At 43.6% G+C, this 13,338-nt stretch overlaps 1 long non-coding RNA gene across 1 annotated transcript in view; it reads left to right on the top strand.

Annotated features, from left to right (window-relative positions):
* The first annotated feature begins 5,825 nt into the window (after nucleotides 1-5,825).
* Nucleotides 5,826-13,338, top strand: part of LOC138683334 (uncharacterized) — a 63,940-nt gene continuing 56,427 nt past the window's right edge. The window contains exon 1 of the long non-coding RNA XR_011322918.1: nucleotides 5,826-5,995. This is a non-coding gene — a long non-coding RNA (uncharacterized lncRNA). The remainder of the gene's footprint in view (nucleotides 5,996-13,338) is intronic.

The raw sequence follows: 13,338 nt of genomic DNA, 5'->3' as shown, positions 1-13,338 counted from the left end.
AACGTGGCGGGGGGACACATGCACGCACCAAGGGAAGGAGGCTGTGCAGGTGGGGGACAGGCTGCAGGGCCCAGGCCCGGAAGGGAGTAGGAGAAGTAACAAGGCGGGGGGGCTGGAGAGCTGCGGACCCCCTTTCTTGCCCTCCGCAGCTTGCTCAAGGGTGGTGGGAGACCCTCTGTGACGAGCAAGAGGTCTTCTTGCACCCACGTTACTCTGCTGGGCCTGGAGGTGAAAGTGTAAACCTAGAAGCAGCCATAGAAAAGGAGAGCGTGCCGTAAATCTAAACCTTTCGGAACCCGACGGTACAAAGGGCCCCACGCAGCGCTGTGGGAGCGGGGAGCGTGTCCCGGCCCGGAGCAGGGCTGGGGAGGGACGTCGAGAGCGGGTGCCACAGGGAAAGCGGCACCGTGATACCACGTTGGTGCGTGGCGAAGGCCGCCGTCCCTGGGGCCTGCGCGGGGGGATACCAGCCACGCGTACACCCCCTGTAAAACTTCTGGCTTTCTAGATCCCAGGCCTCGTTTTCGCTGATCTGTATCTTCCTCCGATCCTCTCCTGGACTGGGAAGTGTCCCGCTTTCCGCGATGCGCCATGAGCACACTGCAGTACGCTCAGAGATACTCTTTGGATAAGGACATGTGGTCATTTGTACCCCACGGTGAAATGGTGAGAGAAAAACAGGAACTACTTAGAAGATAAGGGCCTTTCCAAAGGGCACGGAGTGCAGACTTACCGTGTAATACAAAAATACCTGATCACTCTTAACTGTGAAAATGTTGCCAGGTCAGCACAGTCCCCCCCCAGCAGTGCTCCAGAAGCTGGCTACCCACTGACCACCAGGATATCAACGTGGAGTGTCCCCCACGTTGATGTCAACTCGGCCATCTTCCTGCGTGGCCTTAAAGCCTAGTGAGAAATGGGTGCTAAGGTGGCCGCCTGGGAGGGGGGTGCCCCCACCAAGTTGGACGTTCTCCTGCGGCTGTTTTATGTAGATGTGAGGATATCTGGTCTAGATGAGGGGTGGACTCCCTCTGCAGCTGGAGGCTGGGTTTGTTTTCTGGAATCGGAACTGCCCATAACCCGCTCCAATGGACTCCTCCCTCAGGAGCCCCCAAAGCCACCAGCACCCCCATTTCTCACGCGAAGTAATGGTTCAGAGAGAGCACTCACCTGCTCATCGCCCTTCTAGCCGAGCTGCTGGCCCTCGTGGAAGTCAAGCTGGAGTCTTCTCCTGATGCCAGTGGGTACTGAGCACAGCATCACGTTTGGTGCCTCCAACTCCATCACATGTTGCGTACGGGTCAAGGAGGCCCTGCTCTGTACTTCTTCCTTGAGCATGAGTTGCCGTAATTTTGCCTGTGGCACAGGCTACCGAGCACCCATTTCAGAATAGCTTTGCAAAGCTGCTGTGCACCCTGCCTGCAGGGAAGAAGGGCACAGATGTCCTCCCAGGAGGAGGTGGCACCCACGAGGGCTCTGTCTTCTGCCCCAGCCGTGACGTTTGGAAGAAGGGACTTGTTCACAGGTCCTGGCACGTGGTGTGAGAGTATGTAAGATGGGTGACACTGCGTGGGACGTGTATTCACAGAGCTGCAATGGTCTGTGCAGGTGCAAGTCATCCAGACAATACAGGCACACTGGGGTGCTTTAGGTGCCAGAAGAACTCCAAGGCACAGATGATGTGGGCAGTCAGGATTTTGGCCTCAAGAGACTTATGAGAACATTTAAGGGATGGTGTACACCGTCAATATTACTTACTGCTTTTAGCATATCAGCTTCAGTGTGTCTTCAGTGACTGCCTTGGTGGCCAGAGTACCGAGTTCAGCGAGGCTCTGAGTCTTGAACTGTTCCTGAACAAAGCCGGTGACAGCCGCTGGGACCTGGCTGCCTGTTTCATCCGCTCCCTGCCGTAGATGTTTCTTTGAACGCCTCGTAGACGAAGAGTAGACGTGGGAAAGCAGCCGGAGCAGTGTGCTCCGTGAGGGAAGGCGGGATGGGAGCCGCGGGCAACCACAGGCGAGGCGCAGTCCCAGACCCTTGACACGGATGATGGCACAAAGTCCCACAGCCTCCAGTGGGTGGCCAGAGCAGGGTGGTGATGGCCACGGCTCCACCACCAGCGCAGCTCTCTTCAGACAAAGGTCAGTACCTCACGAGGGAGGCCCGAGGCTGCCCGGGAGGTCCCACAAGGGCCTGAGAGCTGCGAGGGACTGGGCACCCTGTTCTTCTGCTGTACCCCCAGAAGGCCCAGGCCAAAATGGGGCTCCCGTGCCCACAGGCAGGGGCCGGGGGTGGCTGAGGGCCGCTTGAGCCCGCTGGAGCTGGCAGGGCTCCATGACAGCCTGCCCTTCTCTTCAGGCGGAGGCCCTTCAGGGGCCTGCTGTGGGGAGGCTGGCTCTTCTCAGGGCGTGCGGGGTCCGTGCTCCCCGGGGACGTGCCCGTGGCCGGCTGCTCGGGTGGTGCGAGCCCCGGGGTGCTGTCCCTCGAAGGGACGCGGGTGGCTGTCAGAGGGGGAAAGGCGGCAAGGAGCGAAGCGGCCCTGCCTGGTGGAGACGCAAAGGCAGACAGTGCCCTCGTCCCCGGCCGGCGGGCTCTGGGGCGCGGCGAGGGACGCAGGACCAGGGGAGAGGGAAGATTCTGGTGGTGAGGGCTCCTCGCTCGCTGTACCCCAGAGCTGGGTGTCGAGGGGGTGCTCGGCAGGCTGGCAGGGCTCAAAGCACAGCCGTGTCCCTCTAGAATTGAAGGGGTTTTTTATCTGTGAGTTATTACTCCCTTGGCAGCAACAGTGGTCTTAGAGCTATACGTGGTTCAAAGAAGAGACAGGGCCGGTGCCAAATTGCTTGTTGTTTAAAGTGCAGGTTTATTTTTTTCCCTCAAAGTGGATCAATACAGAGAAAACTGGAGGGGAAAAAAAAATAGCGTGAGCCCACAGAGGAGAGACAAGGCTTTATTTAATTATTTAACCCAGTAATGCGTCCAGGATCTCCAGATACCCCTGAAGAAATGAAGCATTAGTAGAGATTAGACTGGGAAAAAGAGGGCCTCGTGAGTCCCGGTTTGGGCGACGTTCGTCCCCCACGTACCAAAAGGAAGAGGAGAGCAGGGGCTGCTGGTGCTCTGATGGCGGGCCTTCATGGGTGAGGGGCTCGTGGACCCTCCCGCGGGACGGTTTCCCCCCCGAGGATCGGGGAATCCCAGAAATCACGGGCCCGCACGGTGTGCAGGGCTGTCCCAGCCCTGTTTCCTAATTTCTAAAGGCTTCTTTGGTATCATTTCTTATCTGTTGTGCTTAGCTATTTCAGTGCAGCGCGTACCTTGTTTAAGCTGACTACGTTTCCTGGCCTGCTGCTGCTCTTCATCATGATTATACCGGGCGTGCCATTTCAGTGTTTCTGAAGAAAGAAATTGTTAATGCAATAATTAGGGATGTAAATTACACCTGATTTGTGCCTGGCCTGTTCGGATATCAACCATGTTTTAGTTCTGGATTAATCAAGTCATAATTAAATCCATTTTTAATATTAACAATAACTGAAGCATTGGTGGTATTAAAGTAATATAAAAATACACTACTTTCAGGGAAAATAGAGGTAAATATAATTATTCACCTCACAACAGTGAAATATTAATAAACCACAAAATGTAAATTTACGGTGACACATAAGACTTCACACATAGTAACACAAGTGAAGCTAGTTTCTGTAGCAAGACCTTGTCTTTCTGGAGTACACTAGGTTGGCAGACTGAAAATTAATGCAGAAGCTACAGTTAATAATGGGCTATGGGGTTTTGTTTTTAAATTAAATGGGAAAAGGAATAACACAACTGCCGTACTGGCCCCAGTATTATTTATTTTGCAATTTTAATCCGCTGTATTTTATACTGTCCCCATATGTCTGGTTTTCAGTGTGCCACAGAATTTTGTATGGACAATTCACAAGTGCAGATGTTGCTGCGGACTGAGAGGGGCTGCTGGCAGTTGGGCCTTTTACCACCTCAGAAGACATGTGAAGCAATTTGGAGCCATGCGATGTTAGCTGAGGTACTCTGTTAACATGGTAAGCGGTGTTACAAGTACGAGCATTAGACAAAAATTCACATCTTGAGGTTTCTGAATGTGTCCGTTAACTATATGTCTCCAGAGAAATTTTTTCACCCTGCCTGTAGACTTCAACAGCAGGATAGCAAAGTACTAGACTGCATTTTGTTCTAGTTTGGGGCTATGATGATGCTCTTTTTCATTCCTATAAAAATCCGTCAAAATGTGGCCTTATCGTAAACCCGTGAAAAAGTTGAGTGTGCACATGTTCAGTGGATACTCTTTGTGGATTTGGAGATAAACTCTTTGGAAATTTTATCGGAGTATTTTGAAAATAAATTGATTAATGTTATGAAGTGCTGTGTTGCTACAATAACTGATGCCATGGAAGAACCCATGTGGAAATTGCTAATTCTGGCGGCATGGCATGCACAGCCTGCATACGGTGCCGTTAACGAGTCCTAGGGCCACGCACCAAATGACGGCGACAAAACAAGCGGCTGCATGGCAGTTTGCTCAGCAAGCATGATCCGCTCCGTGCACGGGACCAGGCAGGGGCCCTCTGGAAAAAATGGCATGTGATGAAGTAATTAATGCCTGTGTCAAAAATGTGTGCTGAAGAAGCTGGCTGCAGCTACAGTGTTGATGCTCTCCTGTCCAACACCACAAGCGGTGCTGGTGGAATGGCTGCCGCTGCCTGGCTCTCCGTATCGACGTGTCTACGAGAGGCTGCTTCTCCCAGGGCTTTCCTGGCCATGCTCAGCCGCATGGCTCAGCGGGTCCTCTGCCGAGATGGAGGCCGTGCAGCACCATCCTGCATCTCGCCCCACAGCAGTGCTTTTTCCCTCCCAGCAGGGTAGTGGCTGCCCAGGAGCAGGGGAGATGGGTGCAGGCTCTGCTGCTCAGCGAGTTCCTCGCGTGACTGCTCTGCATGAGCAGATAAAAAGAGCCATGTTGAGGCCAGGACAATAATTAAGACAGAGGTCTTTTCTGAGCTTTTTTTCTGGTGAGTCATTTTTAAAGGAACGAGGCTGAAACCACAACATTATTGCTAATGAATCCTTGCATGGGTGTTGCCTTTCTTTGCTTGGATATGCTTTAAGTAATGTGTAGTGAGAGGTAACTTTCAAAAACTGGGTATTGTTGGCACTGAATCGAGAACATATCTGTGTTTTGCCCAGAGATAACACCTTGCAGTTGTTTCCCCTCCCTTTGCTTTTTGCTGTTTTAAGACTGAAAATGGGCAGAGGACTGTAGGCCACACACATCTATAAAATACTACACTTTACTTTATTCATAATGGTGTTTCAGATATTGAGTGCTAAACCACCAGAATAGAAAAGCAAGTCAATAGCTTTCACAAGGTCAGAAATAAGAAGATAAGACCTGATGAGTTTCATTAAAATAGTCTAATGCCAGGACGCCCAGCCTGTGCTCTGTGCAGCTGCACTGTATACAAACACGCCACTTGTGTGTCACTATGCTGATAGTCCATGGAAGTGTCAGCGAGCTAGCAGTAGTAAATTTAGGGACCCTTCACCAAAACGAAGTCCAGGTATTGCAGAGCAGTTCTAAGAAAAAACCTTAGAAGTGTTTGTTCCAGACAGAGATGGTAGTGGCATGTATTTTTAGGCTACATAACACATGCCTGTGAGAAAGTTACTACTGGTCTTTTTTTGGGAGAAAGTCTAACACCCTCAATGTTTGAGATGTGTCAGGATTCAGGTTGGGTGAATTATAAACTGGTAAAAATCTTTATTTCTCCTCTTTCACTTGCAGATGCTTAAGTACACAAGAATATTCTCTGTGCCTAGGGCGATGCTGCCCTCAGAGCCAGGGAGTGGAGCCTTAGCTCGGAGACCACAGAGCGTTGATGGAGCATAGTGGAGGACCAAGCTTGTCTCCTCAGCCGTGCTGCAGAGCCACACCATTCAAACCCTGTTGGCATCCCATGAGGTAGGAACTTGCTCAACACCAAACTGAGGGTGGGAATGAAAAAAAAAGGCTTATGAAAGGCTTCCAGACCTACCCCATGGTACCAGTATGCATCCTCACATCCGTGACGGCACACCCGTGAGAAGAGGTGGAGACAACTGAGATGACTAGGTTGGGCCAAGATACTCTAATTATTTTCCCTCCTGCTAATCTTGTAGATTAAAGAGATGTGATCCAGAGCTGCCATGTTAGTTTTTGTGATGAAGCAGGGGTGGAACAAAGTTGAACTTCATAAATGGTATAGAATAAACCCCCAAACCACTAAATTGTTTGCTTCTCCCCTCCCCCTCAAAAAGTGGAAAAATGAAGCACAAAAAAAGCTTAAGGGTTTCCATGCAACCTCTAATACATCCCTTTGTGCTTCCTTGTTATATTCTGCTTCATTCAGGAAACAAGGCAAAAAAAAAAAAGGGGACAGAACTATGGTTGAGGTACTTGACTTTGCAACATCAATAACTATATGGCTTAATCATATAGTTAATAGATGTATTTCTTATAGTTTGTAGTTTATTTTATAATTGTAGACATTTTTAAGTCTCTTCTGCTTCGCAAGTGCCTATGGGCTAATTCACATTTGCAATGAATCTTGAATCTGTAGTACATTGTGTAAATGGTAAATATTTTTGGTAGTTAAATCCCATAGTCATTGAGTCAAAATTCTCATTCGAACTAAAGTCTCATTAGAACAAATGGGAGGTCTAAGTAAGGGCTGAAAACTTTCACCATGGTAAAACTTCTGGGGACAAAGAAAGAGGAACCAAGAAATTCCCGAAGAAGAACCTCAAAATCCTAGCCAAAAACTTTAGTGGCTGAAGTCTGAGGGGATGAACTGGAGGAAGAAATTCGGCCTTTGCAGATCAAAATGCTTTTACCGATGTCTTCAGGAGAGTTTGGAGTGTTGTGTCCCCTGTCTTTTTGTCACAACAGCAGCCCACTTCAAAAATGCCCGTTTCAACAAAAGACGCTGTCAGCAGTAAGGCTTTCCTAGAAGTGAGGGTGGGACTGCGTGATACATCCTGAGGGATGTGTCCAAGTCCTATGAGACATCTGGTTAAATCATTGTAAATTTTTACTGCTGACTTTGATGGGATAAATAGGTCTTAAAACAACTGAAGTCTTATCTGGATCTCAGCTGAAAAATCTGTGAGCCAGTGAGAAAAAGCACAGGGTTCTCAGGAGAGCGAGGGCTTGCCACTTCCATCACCTGTACCTCTGGCACTTCGTTTTAAGATTTGTGACACTTCAGCACTCTACAGTTGACATTTCTTTGCCAGCTTTTTCCCTTAACATTATTCTGCTCTTTTTTTTGCAGTTGAATTGTATTGTTTTCCCTTGTATATTTATCAGTGTGGTTTTTTAAGAACAAAGAATAAAACATTTGTCAAGGTCTGGCCCTTACATCTTTTAAGCTGAGGGTTTTATACCTCTTCCTCAAGTCCAACAGAGCGTGTAAGAGTCCAGTGCGCTCTGATCAGAGGAGGTTGTACAAGTCAGTGCTGCATTGTCAGTAGATTCCAAAAACATTGTCACTATAGAAATTCATAATGACTATCGAATTCTGTGCTCATGTTTTCTGTCACAAGAAATCTGCACTGCAATATGAGGTCTGAGGACTGAAAAATGTGCATGACAGGAACATAGCGTAAAATGTGGATATCATGGACTGGCCAAGATCAGGAGGAATATCGTAAGATTTTGTGTTTTCTTGAGAGGAAGGTAAAGAGGGGAAAAAGTGCCCCAAACCTAATTTTTAGATAACCTTGCTAACTGAAGTTCTGAGTGTACAGTCAGAATTAAAGTTGTGAGCTAGGCAATCTATTTTCTAACATCTAACAAGTAGCAGTTCAGGTCTTAATTGGCTCAGAACCATTTCTTTAAGCACAACAGCTTCACCTTAGCAAGAAGTAGTTGAAGGTACACTCTCTTGATGTAACTAGCCTAGGGAGCAGTCAGTGTGCGTTGCCTTGTTCAGTTTAGGAGGGTGTTTTAGAGGTAGGTAATTTCCTTGTTTGCAGGGTTGCAAGTTGTTTGACCAATGGGATATCTGTCGCTGTCACGGCCAGCTATTACTAGCGCTCAGCAGTGTCCACAGCATTTCTTTGAAGCCCAGAAAATCGAGAGGTCATGATTGCTACGATACCATCACCTAACCAGCTACAGCCTCTGTGCTGGCAGAATTCTGACATTTTGCAGCTCCTGGACAGGTTCATTATGTCCAGCCTGTCCACAGAAACAAAAATTGTGCTTTCACCTTTCTTCCCTTCTCAGGTATGATTGGTTTTGGAACTGAAGGCTTGAGAGTTTGGAGGGAAATTCTGAGAGAGCATATTAGGATTTATGTAAATAGGAAACATTCAGAGTAAACCAGAACGTGACTCTAAAGAGGAATTGTTGTGCCAGCATCACATTCTGCAAGGATGCTTCTTTACAGAAAAGAGATGTCTCTTTTTGGTTTATCTGAACCGATTTTTACAGTGTATATAAAGCAAATTTAGAAAACGGCACTCTTCTTCCAGAATAATAATACTCTAGAGTAGACTTAGAGTAGACTCCCTTTATCAACAAACTTTATTTTAGAGGCTAAATCTATAGGTACTTTTTGTGAAGTTTATGATAAGTAGTGTAGTTTAGTAAACATATATCCAGTACAGTCTCATTTCCACAGAAACAAAGGAACCAAATTATTACTTCATATACCTTCACTAATTTCAGTACAGTTTAACTAAGAATAATTCGTCTATTGCCTCAAAAATATTTGTTCTCAGATTTCCATGGAAAGATAATATAGGAGGGAGAAAAATATTCTTCTGTACTTCTATGAATTCCTATTAAAATTTGGTTTACTTTCTTATTCCCTAGTGGAAGAGTATGTTTGATTTCAATTAAAATGAAATGTCATCATTTTAGGACATACTGCGTGGTTTTAACAGGTATGCAATACCATTAGGGAGAAGACAGTGGATTTGGAAAAAGGCCAGTAGGTACAGGGGATGTTTCGCATTCAGGGTGAAAATATGTGCGTACATGTATTCTACCAGCACACTGCAGGGGCAGTGGTTTTCCTCTTGCCTGCTTTCTTTTGTAATTGCAGGGCTTAGGGCTATCTCTGTTAGACCTTTCTGGTGATGGATTTCCTAAATCCTTCAGCCTCATCATCAGTTTCATGGATCTGAGCAGTCATGGCCCAGTTGGAAATGCTGTGTGCTGTAACCGTCAACTGTGTTCATTGGCAGCAGCGGTAGTCAGTGATATTTTGTTCTTGATAAGACTGTACAGTATGTTCTGTGAGTGTTGGAAAGTCCATACGAGTGAATTTTAACATACTTTATTTAAAAAAAAAAATGTTTCTGTATTCTGTTCAAAGCATCATCCTGCATGCTATTTTTTAATTCAAAAGAGGTTTTCCATGTTTTGGGGAGGGGGGGGTTGCCCTTTAAGTTTGTCATGTAAAAATTTCTTCTTGAGTCAAACTACAGTGAAGTTAGTTGTGTCCATTTACTTCAGTCAAGTAAATGGGCATATGTAGGTAGTTATGGAAATACATAGGTCGTGATGACAGCTTGGCTAAGAATACAAAATGTGCAATAAAGCAATTTCTTATAAAGATTTCAGCGGGTATCTTTAATATTTCCTAAAGAACCAGCATCTGGAAAAAATGTTTTTCCCCTGGAAACATTTTTAAAATACTTTTTTTTTTTGTGAAATGATAGGGAAATGTTATTTGGCGGTGTATCATAGCTGATTTGCTTAGTGAAAAGCCAGTAAAACAAACATTATTGTTATTGTTTGTCTACTGCTTGTCATCTAGGTGCTGACTAAAGTACAGCAAAATATTCTACTTACAATAATATAACTTACGGCTTTCCTCACAAAGCTGACAAATGAAGATAGGAGGTGTTTGGAACAAGGTATGCCACGTAAAATGTACATTTTACACTAACACAAACAAAAATGGATGTGAAGTGTCTAGGCTTCTAGATGAATTCAGTGTGCTGATGAGTGTCACCACTGACAATTTGCATGCGATGTCATTTTGCAGGACCAAGCCCTTTGTTAGGGTAATAGAGGTTATTTCTCTTTAGATTTTGAATTGAATCAACATAGTATGTGTATGAAACAAACTGTTCTTTTCTTCCTTTGGATTTTATTTCTTTTCTGTTCTTTCTTTTAATTTTGGAATTTGTGAGTAGTCATAAATATAACTATGGATATCAGAATTACCAGTTCAAATACAACTCCACTGTAACGTTTGAAGACAAATCTTACTTTCCAAGTAAAGGAAGAAGCTTTGAGCTGTGAGAAAACATCATAACATAACTTTTCGTAAAAGATGTATTTGAAAAGTTTAACTCTGAATGTGTTTTGGGAAATGTTTAATGCCCTTACTTTTCTTACATCAAAATTTCAGCTAATTTTTAAATTCTCTTTTAAATTCTTATTTCAAATACGGAAGATAAAATTTCTTGATCACCCCTTATTATGTCAGAAAAACACACCATGTAATTTCTTCCATAAAGTGCGAGAATCATCTTAAAACTACCTGGAATTTTACTGTATTGCTCACTTTGGAAATCTGCTTTGGAAATTCAGTCCTTTCATTGATTAAAAAAAAAAAAAAGTCTTTTAATTCCTCATGTAAAGATAAGCTTGACAGTATTTCTGTTATTAGTATCATCCTGTAACTTTAGTGCTTTCTCTCTTGTGCTTGCTTCTTGAGTTTGTTTATGAATAATAATACTAATCATGCTAGGGTAAACAATAAGTTCCTTACATGCTAGATTCTCCATTCTCTTCTAAGTAGCCTTTCCCTGCCTTTTTTTCAGCTTGAATCCATCTTTTCTGAACAGGTTGACTAGAATTGCATACAGCACTCCACATATGGCCCTTGTGACATCTTGTACAATGCAGTTAATGGTTGTCTACGTCTGCCAGAAATAACCTGGATAACATCCTAGTATCACTTTGTTTTCTTACAACCATATCCTATTGATAACTGGTATTTATCTTGCAACTGAGTAGTATGTCCAGATCATTCTCCTGTATTATTTCTAACTGGTGTCTGTCAGGTTATAACCTTTTTGTTATGATTATCAAACTGGTAGACTCAACTTACCTAATCTTAGCAGGCCAGGTGTGGATCCTCAGCTCAAAAAGAGGTGTCAACAATAGATGTGATGAATCGCTGTCCGGAGGGTTCTCTATCTAGCTGCATTTGACTAGAGACCTGTCTTCTGGATGGCTCTTAGATGGGGTGAATCACTCACTAAGTATATTTTTCATTATATATTATTAAACCTAATCTCCTTTCTATTGCTTTGGTCTTCATTCAGCAGATCTTCCAGTATGATGCTCCTGTCATTGCCATTACCTCCCTTAATTTGTCACTGGAACATTTAATTAGCGTACTCCTCCCCTTACTACAGAGATCATTGTTGAAATTTCGAGCAGTAAGATCAGTTCCAGCACTAATCATTGATGAACATTGTGGGTTATATTCAACCAGTACGTTCAGAAAACTTACTGTCAGCTCCTCATTTGTTAGTTAAATAATCATGTTTTTTCAAGCTAACTGACACTTCTTCTGTGTTGGATGATCAAACACTTCCAAAGTCCAATCACACTAGATCTAGATTGCTTAAATCCTAAGGTTTCCTATCAGAGGAAAACATTAGATTTGTCTAACATCATCTGTCTTTCATAAGTCATTCTCCCACTTATGTTCATGTGCTTAATTATTGTTTTCATCAAAGCTTATTCTTAAACTTTGCGTATTAAATTCTAGCTAATGGTTCAGTGGCTGCTAACCTGTTCTTAAAAGATGTCCACATTTGCCATGCTTCAATAATATGTTTGTGCTAGTTGTTTGATAGACTGATGATTTACTGTGCCAGCTCTTTAAGTCATCTGGGCTGGAGATCATCCCCAGATTGAGCACGTTAAAGTTTTTAAGTACTGCTTCCATCTCAGATGCGATCATTTTAATTTCTAGGACTTTACTCTCATTAACAGTTTTGTCTTCATTTTTGGCATTGAACTAATATTTTATCTGTGCAAAGGTAGGACAAAGCTTGCAAATTCTACAAGTCGTGTTGCTGTTGTTTCAAACGTCTTTTTCAGGTAAATGATGACATTTGAATAGATACTTAAAATTTGGAAGTCTTTTAGTTAATTCTAGCAGATACTGAATTAAATATTATGGACCTTTTTCTAGGAGGCACTAGGAACTTGCATCTTATTGACCTCTAAGGCAGGAATGAGTGCCATGGAAGGTTTTAGCATCTTGTGCTCCCCATTAATAGGAGTATCTACAGTCATTTCCCAAATGTCATGGGAAATATAATAGGTATTTATATCAGTATTTCAGAAAGTTACCATTTTCCTCAATATCTACAGAACAGGTATCTGTCTTCTGAACAATTGCAATCAAGAAAAAATATTCTAAAGAAACAGTGGAAGAAGAGTTAGCATCTGGTGCCTGGGCTCAGGCCGTCAGCAGCTCTAAACCCACAGTTACTGGGTGGTGCTGATGTGCTGCAGCTAATGTCTTCGGAGAGATGGGGCAAGTGTCACAATTCACACAGGAACAAATTTGCTGAATCAATAATGGAAGAATGCTAAAGAAAATGTATCCACTTGGAGATTTTATGTTCTTTCTTCCTAGAATTTAATCGAACAAGAATAACTTAGTTACTTGTTTTTGTTGAAATCAAACATGCTTGTTCTTCACTTGCAAAAAATAGGAAACTTCTTTCAAAGTGACACTCTTCATGAGAGAATACAAGCGTGCAGCTGCTGTATGACTAAGTGATTAAAAACCTTAGTGATGGCTAATTCATTGGAGGTGATATGTTTACTCTCAAGGCCAAGTATCATAAAAATAGCTGCTTAGCTTTTTTTTTTTTCTTAATGTGAAGTAAACCACCAGACAGTTTTGAGTAGGTCTGTAAGAGTTTTCATATCCAGTTTTGCCCAGCTGAAGTCAGGCTACGACAACCAGAATTGTCTTCTGTCTAATATTCCTCTTTTATACATGAGTCTCGACACTCATAGTTTTTACATGGAAAATTATTTTAAACTATCTAAGGCCAAGGGCAAAGTTCACAACATTTTATACAGCCTGCTTAAAAAATGCCAAGATAGATGGCATTTTCTTGGCTCATATATCATGTGAAGGGATCCTTTTAGAGAGTTTATGAGATTTAATAGTCTGTTCACCCAAATGGCATTATTTAACATATCAAGTGTTCTTTGAAATCTCTACATTATAGTGGCAAATTGTTGTTGTTATTATTATATATTATCAT

Source organism: Haliaeetus albicilla, chromosome W (assembly GCF_947461875.1).
Source record: "Haliaeetus albicilla chromosome W, bHalAlb1.1, whole genome shotgun sequence".
Taxonomy (NCBI): Eukaryota; Metazoa; Chordata; class Aves; order Accipitriformes; family Accipitridae; genus Haliaeetus; species Haliaeetus albicilla.
This window is presented reverse-complemented; position numbering and strand designations above follow the sequence as displayed.